The sequence below is a fragment of the Drosophila mojavensis genome, unplaced genomic scaffold, assembly GCF_018153725.1.
Source record: "Drosophila mojavensis isolate 15081-1352.22 unplaced genomic scaffold, ASM1815372v1 contig_136, whole genome shotgun sequence".
NCBI classification, from domain to species: Eukaryota; Metazoa; Arthropoda; class Insecta; order Diptera; family Drosophilidae; genus Drosophila; species Drosophila mojavensis.
This window is the reverse complement of record NW_025318667.1, coordinates 29,832,673-29,845,427: the sequence shown is the minus strand read 5'-3', so window position 1 is coordinate 29,845,427 and position 12,755 is coordinate 29,832,673.

Below are 12,755 nucleotides of genomic sequence, written 5' to 3'. Positions count from 1 at the left end.
ATGTGGGAGCAAAGAAAGTATCACTGCTGTTATTCCAAATGTTTTCCGCTAAAGCAATTATAGATGAGATTGTAATAATCATCCCATCAATACAATATACTTTTTGTGGATACTTCAGGTCATGAAAATAATCTCTCATTTCCTGAAGATACTCATGGACATTATTGTTTTTCCTAAGTGCGCATCTATATGGATTACTATCAAATAGTACATGACTGTTTAAACAATCAAAAAGGTTATTAATTTTTTCAATAAAGATAGCTGCTGCAAGAGCACTATCTTTACAATCAGTAGACCTGAATCTACAACTGTGCGTATCGCAGCAGCTACACTGTGGCTAAAAACTTGGGTGGCAAATTTGACTTTCATTTTCTCAAAACAATTTGGACTGACATGTTTTGGAGTCAATTTCGGACATAAGCGCGTCAAATTTTTAGTTTCAATTTCATATAATTTTCTTATTATACTCCATGAAACTGTGCCCTGAGGTGTGGAAATATTATGTTTTAAGAGAATATTTCTTAGCGATTTAACAAGATGTGGTACATCGAATATCGCAAATATTTCTTTATCGTTAACAGAAAAACTAGGATTGTTGATGCCTATGCCCCATCTATCAAAAACGGCCCTATTATTGGATCCCTGATCGCAAACAACGGCTTTGACATTAAGCTCCAATGCTTGCGATAGTCCAATATTTTCTTCAAATTTTTTTTTTTAGGTCAGTATGATTTATGCCACGAGCTGAAATCGTATAGCTTAAAACATACTTCCAGTTGTCAAACAGCCCCCTAACAAGGAAAACACAGACTTGCTGTCGTAAAAATGTAGTTCTTTTTATGCCATCGTTTTCAGATCCCTGTATCTCGTCAAGAGATGAATTATACTGAACACCTCTCTTTACTTTCATTTCATCGCAAACTAATACGGTATATTTTTCTTTGGCGTTCATTTTGTCGACAATGCCCTTCAAGTTTTCTAATAGCTCTGGATTAAATCCAGGAACTAAATTTTTTAAAATCGCCTAGCGATTTAATTGTTTCTTACATGGGAGTCTTAAATTAAAAACATCCCTAAGGTAATCATATGTCCTAGCTGAGTAGAAATGAATATTTTGCGAAATAACTCTTTCAGCGCTGCTATAAACCTGTTTTTTTTAAAGCATTTTAAATAAGACCTTTGATTGGTCTGAAACGTGAGGTAAATTGTTAATTGTCGTGAAGATATTAACATGCCTTTTATCCTTTCTGGTAAATGTTTCTTTGCCTATGAGCATTTCTTAAAGATGAATACCCTTTTTTTCAAATTAGAGTTCTCTTTCTGTACATTCTGAAGAGCTTTCATTTCATAATATTTTTTCCGATAATATACCTCGTTTTGCTCTCTTTTTAAACAATTTGAACAAAACGAAGACCCAGCGGAGCTTCAATCTTGCCACAATTGATTTTTTAAGCTATTGTCAAAGCACAAAAAATTCTCCAAACTTTCTTCCTCGTCACTTTGATTTTGAATGTTGCTTATCTGATGCTGCTGTTCTGGGTCAGATGGCTTCGCAAAGTCATCCCCTAATTTGTCTGAACTTTTCCTTGGATAGCTATAAGGAGTAATATATTCTTCCTGAATGTCTATCGTATAAATGTCATCACTTACGTGAGCATTATTTTTTGAAAGAAAATTTGACTTGCACAAATTTAAGGTTGGGACTGCATTAACGCCTAATTTAAATTTACCAACGTATTTCCTTCCGAAATGCTTGTTGCAAATTTTAGCTTTTTTCCAGTCGATATTACTGGGTAAATTACAAGCTTTGATCCACTTTTTTAAATTAATCTCCTTTGATGGAAATGAAAATAATCCAACCGGAAAATTAATAGAGCTTTTTCTATAGCTCGCACCACACGTTTCAATAATGCATTTATCTCCACGTGATTTCTTTAAAATATTTGTTTTAGCCATAGTTTTGTAAAAAAAAAACTTATATAAATATTGGCACGATTCTTAACAATAGTAAAATCACTTAAATAATAATTAAATACCGTTTAACACTCCCTTCTGCTCGCACAATTAAAGGCCCGGTGCAGTTACAAGCCAATATTCACGTATTATGAGCATACACACTTACAAAATTCCTAAGGCAGCAAGAATAGTTTCCCATACTAGCACATAATAGTTCAGAATTGACTTTCGCGCCGCAAGCACACAAAAGCCCATAAAAGCCCATAGCAAGGGACTGTAAATGTGTGTGTACATGCTCGTCGCGAAGATGTATTCCTTATGTGCACTACAGCCTGTGCGTGCAAACATAAATTATAAATTTATTATACCCTGAACCCATTTTCAATGGGAAATCAGGGTATAATGGTTTTGTTGAAATGTATGTAACAGGCAGAAGGAGGCGTGGCAGACCCCACAAAGTACATATATTCTTGATCAGGGCGACGAGCTGAGTTGATATGGATTCAATAACATTGGAAAATAAATTTATAAATGTAATGCGTACAAAAATTAAAGTTTCTTGGCGACGAATCCATTTCCCTTCATTGCACTTCTTCTTGAAGAGTACATATACCAGACTGTTGAAAGAGTTTACAATGATAATGTAAGATTTTAAGATTATTGTTATTATTTGTATGAAGGATATACGAATGTTCCGTGCTTAATGAACATGTGTTTACTTACATGTATACATATCTAATTACATATGTACATATCTGAGAATCGCTATGCTGCTTGAAATATTCCTATGAAATATTGTAAGTACGTATATATGTATGTACATGCATATATACATATGTATGTATATACATATATATACGTACTTTCTTACATACATATGTATGTATGTTTATAATAAGGTTTGTACCTGCCAAGGGCTTTAAATTGTGCAAACGATTTTGGATTAAATTTGCAGAGGGAGTGTTAACGACCTTTCATTAAAACCTCACTGGTTTCTACTTGAGAATTGTGCCAAAATTAATATAAAGTCAAGTTCCCTATTGATGTATTATTTTTAATTTCATTTTACTTATGCTGGTTTTACCAACAATTTTCTCAGTTTGCCATTTACAATTCTTCCTAATTAGAATTAAGACAAACTGATTAAGAACCAATTTCCTATGCTCAAAACAAGGGTGGGTGGGAGAAAACCATTCAGTATCTAAAGAGGATTCTGCTGTAGCGTGCATGCAGTACAGAACAATTATCATATTATAAAAAAGGTCAGAAAGGGCTTTCAACTTAAGATATTTATTTATATAATGATAATATTTATTGAGTATTAAATACTCAGAAGAACACTGCATTTCATCTGATGACTTTAAAAGATTTGTACATACTTCACAATCTGTTTTTTGCAACAGCTTGTGTAGAAGATAGCCAGCAAAATATCGCAATGCATATATATTAGCAATCGTGGCATCTAATGACAGTTCTATTTCTAAATCAGCATCAGGTTCAATATCTGTAGCAATATGACGTGAATTACATTGGGCATGAAATACAGATAGTTGAGACCCACTATCTTCTAGGATATTGGCCAACATGAGATCTTCATCTGGAATGCAATTTCCAGACACAGATGCTGATGTTAACATTTTCATAGATAACATTTTTGATATTATAGAATTAAATTCATAAATGGTGGGATTGGTATTTGTCGCTCCCCGACTTCTAATTAAATAAAATAAATTTTCTAATGGGTCTTGGTTCAATTTGGATGTGGCAACAAGAACAGATAATTGTTGTCACTCCAAATATTTTCTGCCAAAGCAATTACCGATGAGATTGTAATTATCATCCCATCAATGCAATACACTTTGTGTGGATAATGCAGATTTTGGAAATAATCACACATTTCCAGAAGGTATTCGTTAATATTATTTTTCTCCCTAAGCGCACATCTATAAGGATTGCTATCAAATAGCACATGACTATTTAAGCAATCAAAGAGGTTATTAATTATTTCAATAAATATTGCCGTTGCAACTGCACTGTCTTTGCAATCAGCAAACCCACCTGAATCTACAACAGTGCGTATCGCAGAAGCTGCACTGCAATGTGGCTAAGGCTTTGTTTGGCAAATTTAACTTTCATTTTTTCAAAACAATTCGGACTGACATGTTTTAAGGTTAATTTCGGACATAAACAAGTTACATTTTTGGTTTCAGTTTCATATAATTTTCTAATTATTCCCCATGAAACGGTGACATCAGGTGTTAAAATATTATTCTTTAAAAGAATATTTCGAAGAGATTTTATTAGATGCGGTGCATCAAGTATTGCAAAAATGTCTACGCCATTAACTTCAAATGTAGAATTATTTAAATTAATACCCCATCTATTGAAAACTGCTCTATTATTGGATCCCTGATCGCAAACAACGGCTTTGACATTAAGCCCCAATGCTTGCGATAGTCCAATATTTTCTTCTACTTTATTTTTCAGGTCAGTATGATTTATGCCACGGGCTGAAACCGTATAGCTTAAAACATACTTCCGGTTATCAAAAAGACCCCTAACAAGAAAAACACAGACTTGCTGTCCTAAAAACTTACTCCTTTTAACACCATCGTCCTCAAATCCCTGTATCTCGTCAAGAGATTAATTGTATTGAAGACCTTTTTATACCCTGAACCCATTTTCAATGGGAAATCAGGGTATAATGGTTTTGTTGAAATGTATGTAACAGGCAGAAGGAGGCGTGGCAGACCCCACAAAGTATATATATTCTTGATCAGGGTGACGAGCTGAGTTGATTTGGCCCTGTCCGTCTGTCTGTCCGTCTCTCCGTCTGTCCGTCTGTCCGTATGTATGAACGCGTCGATTTCAGAAGATATAAGAGCTAGAGACTTCAAATTTTTTTTAAAATGTCCGTAATTACAGCGCGCATATCAAGTTTATCATTAAAAATCGATAACTCATTTCGATCTTTTTTTATCGATAAAAAACCTTATCGAAACCCAGTTATAAAATTATATCTTCTACACCTTTATTGCTAGAGTCTCCAAATTTTTAATGTATGCTTATATGCAATTTATACAATTTCGGTTTTTGTTAAAATTTACCCCCCACCTCTAAATTCACCCCCCTCACCCTCACTTTTGTAAAAAGCGTATTTCAAATACTAGAGACTTGTGCTTTGGCAATTACATGCATATTCATGTTATAATCATAATCTAAAAGTTTCATGAAGGTCGTACGTCCATAAAAAAAGTTATTAAACAATTAAGTTCTCATAGTAAGCGCACACTGCAGCCCATGCGTGTTTATGCGTGGTTGCTTGTGTGTGTATGTGTTTGTGTATGTGTGTGTGTATGTGTGTGTGTGTGATGCGTTTGTGTATGTATGCCTGTGTGTGCGTACGTGCGTGTGTGTGTGTGTGCGTGTTTCTTGGGTAAGCTGAAAGTCGCGAGAAAGTATTGAAATATCTATTGCTCCAAGGGTTCAGGGGATCTCGTAGTCGAGCAGTCTCGACTAGAGCTTTCTTACTTGTTTTATTTTGAGCTCATCGCAAACTAATACGGCATATTTTCCTTGGCGCTCATTTTTGCAACAATGCCCTGCAGATTTTCTAATAACTCTTGATTAAATCCAGGAACTAAATTTTTCAAAATCGCCCATCGATTTAATGATTTCTTAAATTAAGAACATCTCTAAGATAATCATATGTCCTAGCTGAATAAAAATTAATATTTTGGGCAACTGCGCTTTCAGCACAATTATAGACATGATTATTTTTCAAAAGCATTCTACATAATACTTTTGAATTTTTAGAAACATGAGGTAAATTGTTAATTGTCGTGAAGACATTAACATGCTTTTTTACCTTTCTAATTCTATAATAAATGTTTCTGTGTCTAGAGGCATTTTTTAAAGCTAAATATTTCTTCTTTAATTTAAGGAATTCTTGCTAAGATTTTTTGAGGTCTACTCCCATATCATAGTATTTGTTCCTATAATATAGCTCATTTTGCTCTCTTTTTAAACAATTTGAGCAAAAAGAAGACCTACCGGCACTTAAACCTTGCCACAATTGATTTTTTAAGCTATTGTCAAAGCTCAAAAAATTCTCTAAATTTCCTTTCTCGTCACTTGGATTTGGAATGTTGCTGATCTGATGCTGCTGTTCTGTGTCAGATGGCTTCACAAAGCCATCCACTACTTTGTCTAAACTTTTCTTTGTATAGCTATAAGGAATAATATCTTCTTCCTGAAAGTCTATTGAATAAATGTCATCACTTACGTCAGCATTATTACTTGAGAGCAAATTTGAACTGCCCAAATGTAAAGTTGGAACTGCATTAACTCTTAAAAAACGTTTACCAATATATTTCCGTTCAAAATGCCTGTTACATATTCTAGACCTTTTTGGGTCGAAATTATTTGGTACTTGTTTAACTTGTTTAACTGAAATTCTTTAGACGGAAACGAAAATAATCTAACCGGAAAATTAATGGAACTTTGCCTGTAACTCGCACCACACGTTTCAATTATGCATTTCCCGCCATTTCTTCGTGAACATTTTTTGACACCATCAGTTGATTTTTTTATAACACTTGTCTCAGCCATAGTTTTAAAAAAAAACTTTAATAATTTTGGCACGATTCTTAGCAATAAAAAGCACACAAAGTAATAAAAAAGGTCGTTTAACACTCCCTTCTGCAGATTTAATTCGAAATCGCTCACACAATTAAAAGCCCGGGGCAGGCACAAGCCAATTATTTATTATTATTTTTCTCCCTAAGCGCACATCTATAAGGATTGCTATCAAATAGCACATGACTATTTAAGCAATCAAAGAGGTTATTAATTATTTCAATAAATATTGCCGTTGCAACTGCACTGTCTTTGCAATCAGCAAACCCACCTGAATCTACAACAGTGCGTATCGCAGAAGCTGCACTGCAATGTGGCTAAGGCTTTGTTTGGCAAATTTAACTTTCATTTTTTCAAAACAATTCGGACTGACATGTTTTAAGGTTAATTTCGGACATAAACAAGTTACATTTTTGGTTTCAGTTTCATATAATTTTCTAATTATTCCCCATGAAACGGTGACATCAGGTGTTAAAATATTATTCTTTAAAAGAATATTTCGAAGAGATTTTATTAGATGCGGTGCATCAAGTATTGCAAAAATTTCTACGCCATTAACTTCAAATGTAGAATTATTTAAATTAATACCCCATCTATTGAAAACTGCTCTATTATTGGATCCCTGATCGCAAACAACGGCTTTGACATTAAGCCCCAATGCTTGCGATAGTCCAATATTTTCTTCTACTTTATTTTTCAGGTCAGTATGATTTATGCCACGGGCTGAAACCGTATAGCTTAAAACATACTTCCGGTTATCAAAAAGACCCCTAACAAGAAAAACACAGACTTGCTGTCCTAAAAACTTACTCCTTTTAACACCATCGTCCTCAAATCCCTGTATCTCGTCAAGAGATTAATTGTATTGAAGACCTTTTTTTATTTTGAGCTCATCGCAAACTAATACGGCATATTTTCCCTTGGCGCTCATTTTCTCAACAATGCCCTGCAGATTTTCTAATAACTCTTGATTAAATCCAGGAACTACATTTTTCAAAATCGCCCATCGATTTAATGATTTTTTAAATTAAGAACATCCCTAAGATAATCATATGTCCTAGCTGAATAAAAATTAATATTTTGGGCAATTGCCCTTTCAGCACTATTATAGACATGATTATTTTTCAAAAGCATTCTACATAATACTTTTGAATTTTTAGAAACATGAGGTAAATTGTTAATTGTCGTGAAGACATTAACATGCTTTTTTACCTTTCTAATTCTATAATAAATGTTTCTGTGTCTAGAGGCATTTTTTAAAGCTAAATATTTCTTCTTTAATTTAAGGAATTCTTGCTAAGATTTTTTGAGGTCTACTCCCATATCATAGTATTTGTTCCTATAATATAGCTCATTTTGCTCTCTTTTTAAACAATTTGAGCAAAAAGAAGACCTACCGGCACTTAAACCTTGCCACAATTGATTTTTTAAGCTATTGTCAAAGCTCAAAAAATTCTCTAAATTTCCTTCCTCGTCACTTGGATTTGGAATGTTGCTGATCTGATGCTGCTGTTCTGTGTCAGATGGCTTCACAAAGCCATCCACTACTTTGTCTAAACTTTTCTTTGTATAGCTATAAGGAGTAATATCTTCTTCCTGAAAGTCTATTGAATAATGTCATCACTTACGTTAGCATTATTATTTGAGAGCAAATTTGAACTGCCCAAATGTAAAGTTGGAACTGCATTAACTCTTAAAAAACGTTTACCAATATATTTCCGTTCAAAATGCCTGTTACATATTCTAGACCTTTTTGGGTCGAAATTATTTGGTACTTGTTTAACTTGTTTAACTGAAATTCTTTAGACGGAAACGAAAATAATCTAACCGGAAAATTAATGGAACTTTGCCTATAACACGCACCAGTTTTTTTAAAAAAAACTTTAATAATTTTGGCACGATTCTTAGCAATAAAAAGCACACAAAGTAATAAAAAAGGTCGTTTAACACTCCCTTCTGCAGATTTAATTCGAAATCGCTCACACAATTAAAAGCCCGGGGCAGGCACAAGCCAATGTTCACGTATTATGAACACACATACATACAATATTCCACAGGCAGCAAGAATAGTTTCCCATACTAACACATAAGGGCTCATACATGCATGTAAAACGGGACTGTAACTGATGATTGACGAAAATACTGAGTTTCGCGACGCACGCACACAAAAGCACATACACGTAGCAAGGATGTAAATGTGTGTGTGCATGCTCGTCGCGAAAATGTATTCTTTCTGTGCACAACAGCCTGTGCAAATTGTAAAGCCCAAAATTTGCCGTTGGTCTGCCTTGTGAAGTGAGCACATGCATACATACATTTGTGTATGTGTATGCTTGTATGGGATGGCAAGCTAATTGTCTCTGATTTAGTAGTTTGTAAATTTTGTATGATTTGAATTAGAGGTGGGCACGGGCCGACTTTTTTGCACCCGGCCCGATCCGCCCACGGTCAGAATTTCAAAATTTTATCCGCACCCATTTTGAATCGTAGGGTGACTATCAAATGGGCCATTATGACTTAATTAGAAATTTTTGACAATAATGAGTAAAGCTTGAGTATAATATGACATGTGTATTTCATATATTGCAAAGCATTTAATAAAGTTAGTAGTGTTTTACGATATTTTTTTCGGTTGAAAATGTGTATAAAATAATTTTAATTATATATAATTATTTACGGATATAAACACATTTGTAAACATTGTTTTGTCGCGTAGCGTCCAGTTTAGTAAAGAAAACACAATGTCGTAAAAAATATGTGTGATATATTTTATTAGAACAATGATGGCGGTATAAAGTTCACTTGGAAGGTAGAAAAAAGAGAGTGAGAGTCAGTCGGTCCTTGGCGGAGCGCCAAGCACCGCGAGCAAGCGGCTATGCTATTAACAGAAGTTTGTTAATAGCATAATCAGGCTATGTGGGGGAGGAGCAATCCTGTTAACGGGATCTGGCATTAACAAACATGATTAGCAATAATAATATATAAAAATACTTATGTACATATGTATGTTCATACATAGTACATCTGTGTAAAGTGGTTATGACAGTTCGTAAGACCGACCAAATGCAAATGCTGGTCTTTAAAAGCAAGAGTAACGCACGCAGGTCACAAATGCTCATACATGTAGCAAGGAACTACAAGTGTGTGTGTGCATGCCCGTCGCGAGATCATAATCTTTATGCGCCACAACGCATTCATACCCTTCCCATAAATATATATCATAACGCTAACATTTTGTTTGCATGAATGTCGCAAATGATTTTAAGATTTCGGTATACTCTTCACTCAAAACGAAAGAGCTGGGAAACTTTCTGGAAGACTCGACAGCAAAATAATACTGCGCAATTCGTCGCATAGCTCAATTCCTACTGTCCCAAGGGCATCCAGAATTCCCATAAATTCATTTATGTAACTCGAAATGCTTTGCCCTTGCTCCATGCGCTTGAAAAGCAATTTCTTGTAGAGCTTACGTGTTGCTCCAGTTGGCTGATGGACATCTTTCAACCGATTCCATGCCTCGGACGACGTCTTGCAATCCTTCAAATAGCCCAATTGTGAAGCCTTCACACTCAATGTGATCACTGCCAGCGCCTTCTCATCTATGGCCTGCCAACTCACATTCTCCGGGGCATCCGTTGGTAGCACTTCACCTGATGCTACACTCCATAGCTCCTGGTGTACCAACACACTCCGCATTTGCACGCGCCAAGTGTCATAATTGCCTTCGTCCAACTTTTCTATTTGATAAATCCCGCTCATAGCTTATTATCAATTAGTTCTGACTCAAACCGATGTCAATAGCTAATATCTAACAAGTAAGAAAACTCTAGTCGAGAGTGCTCGACTAGATACTACCCTGAATCCAACTAATAAAAATGCCCATTTAGTATGGCTAAAATTTCAATTTCGATGTATTTAAATATATAAATGAAGTACAAACCTCATTTAATAAAATATAAAAATATTTTGAAACAATTTAAACAAGTAAGAACGTTGTAGTCGGGCGTTACCGACTGCGGAATACTCATTCACATCCCATCAACAATTTAGTAGTTAAGTTTCGCTCTAATACTGTAGAATATACAGGTTTTTCCGACTTGCCACGCCGCAACTGGGCGTAGACACCTCATTTTTGGTCAGTGTTTAGAAAGAGATAACGGTATCCTAACTGCAAAGTTTGAATGCTTACCCTCAAAAAATGTGAAAATTACAGGGTATTTTTCGATATGCCACGCCCCTAAAGAGGCGTAAAAATTATTTTTGGGGAATCGATAGAGGAGGCTACCAGTAACTCAACTATCCAAATTTGAAGCTTCTAGCTATTATACTTTAGGAGATATAAACTTTTGCGGTTTGCCACGCCCCCTGTGGGCGGACATATATCCGACAAAACTTTTTGGTCTTGGGTGATCAGTCCGAGTATATATACAAAATTTGAGGTTTCTGCCATCAATAGTGTCCAACATATAGGAGAATTTTAAAAATCACTATATCTTCAGGTCCGATTTGCCACGCCCCTAATGGGCGTAGACTTATAATTTATCTTCAGACTTTATAGAATCATACCATTAGCTGACGTGCAAAATTTCAGCATTCTAGGTTTACAACTTTAGGAGATACAGTTTTATCCGATTTGCCACGCCCCCAATGAGCGTAGATATATCCGCCATAGCTCGTGATCTTGGGTGGTCAACGCGGACCTACATACAAAATTTCAGCTTTCTAGCTCTTCAACAAACATGATTTCTGGTATATCGGAAAATGCATTTTCCGATTTGCCACGCCCCTAGTGGGCGGAAGTATCGCAATCAGTTTTTTGTAATAATTTGTACAGAAGATACCCCGCAAAATATCGTAATGCATTTTCATTAAAAACATTTTGAATATTTGCAATGGTTGCATCTAATGACAATTCAACCTCAACGTCTGGATCTAAGGGTTCTTGCTCTACAGATGAATTTGTGGCACACTGCTCGTGAAATACTGATAGGTTAGATCCACTATCCTTTATTATATTCGCTAACATTAGATCTTCATCTGGAATACAATTTCCAGAAATAGAAGCCGATGTTAAATTTTTCATTGAGAGCATTTTAGACAAAATAGTATTAAATTCAAAAACAGTTGGATTTGTATTCGTTGCTCCCCGACTTCTAATTAAATAAAATAAATTTTCTAAAGGGTCTTGGTTTAATTTGGATGTGGCAACAAAGAAATTATCACTGCTTTCATTCCAAATACTTTCCGCTAAAGCAATTACAGATGAGATTGTAATAATCATCCCATCAATGCAATATACTTTTTGTGGATACTTCAGGTTATGAAAATAATCTCTCATTTCCTGAAGATATTCATGGACATTATTGTTTTTCCTTAATGCGCATCTATAAGGATTACTATCAAATAGTACATGACTGTTTAAACAATCGAAAAGGTTATTAATTTTTTCAATAAAGATAGCTGCTGCAAGAGTACTATCTTTACAATCAGTAGACCTGAATCTACAACTGTGCGTATCGCAGCAGCTACACTGTGACTAAAAACTTGGGTGGCAAATTTGACCTTCATTTTCTCAAAACAATTTGGACTGACATGTTTTGGAGTCAATTTCGGACAAAGGCGCGTTAAATTTTTGGTTTCAATTTCATATAATTTTCTAATTATATTCCATGAAACTGTGCCCTGAGGTGTGGATATATTATGTCTTAAAAGAATATTTCTTAGCGATTTTACAAGATGTGGTGCATCGAATATCGCAAATATTTCTTTCTCATTAATAGAAAAACTAGGGTTGTTGCTGCCTATGCCCCATCTATCAAAAACGGCCCTATTATTGGAACCCTGATCACAAACAATGGCTTTGACCTTAAGCCCCAATGCTTGTGACAGTCCAATGTTTGCCTCAACTTTAGACTTAAGGTCAGAGTGTTTTATGCCATTAGCTGAAACAGTATAGCTTAAAACATACTTCCAATTTTCAAAGAGACCCCTAATAAGGAAAACACAAACCTGCTGACCTAAAAACCTACTTCTCTTCTCGCCATCATTTTCAAACCCTTGTATCTCGTCAAGAGATGAATTATACTGCAGTCCTTTCTTAATTTTGACTTCATCAAAAACTAAAACTGCGTGTTTTCCTTTATCACTCATTTTTTCAACTA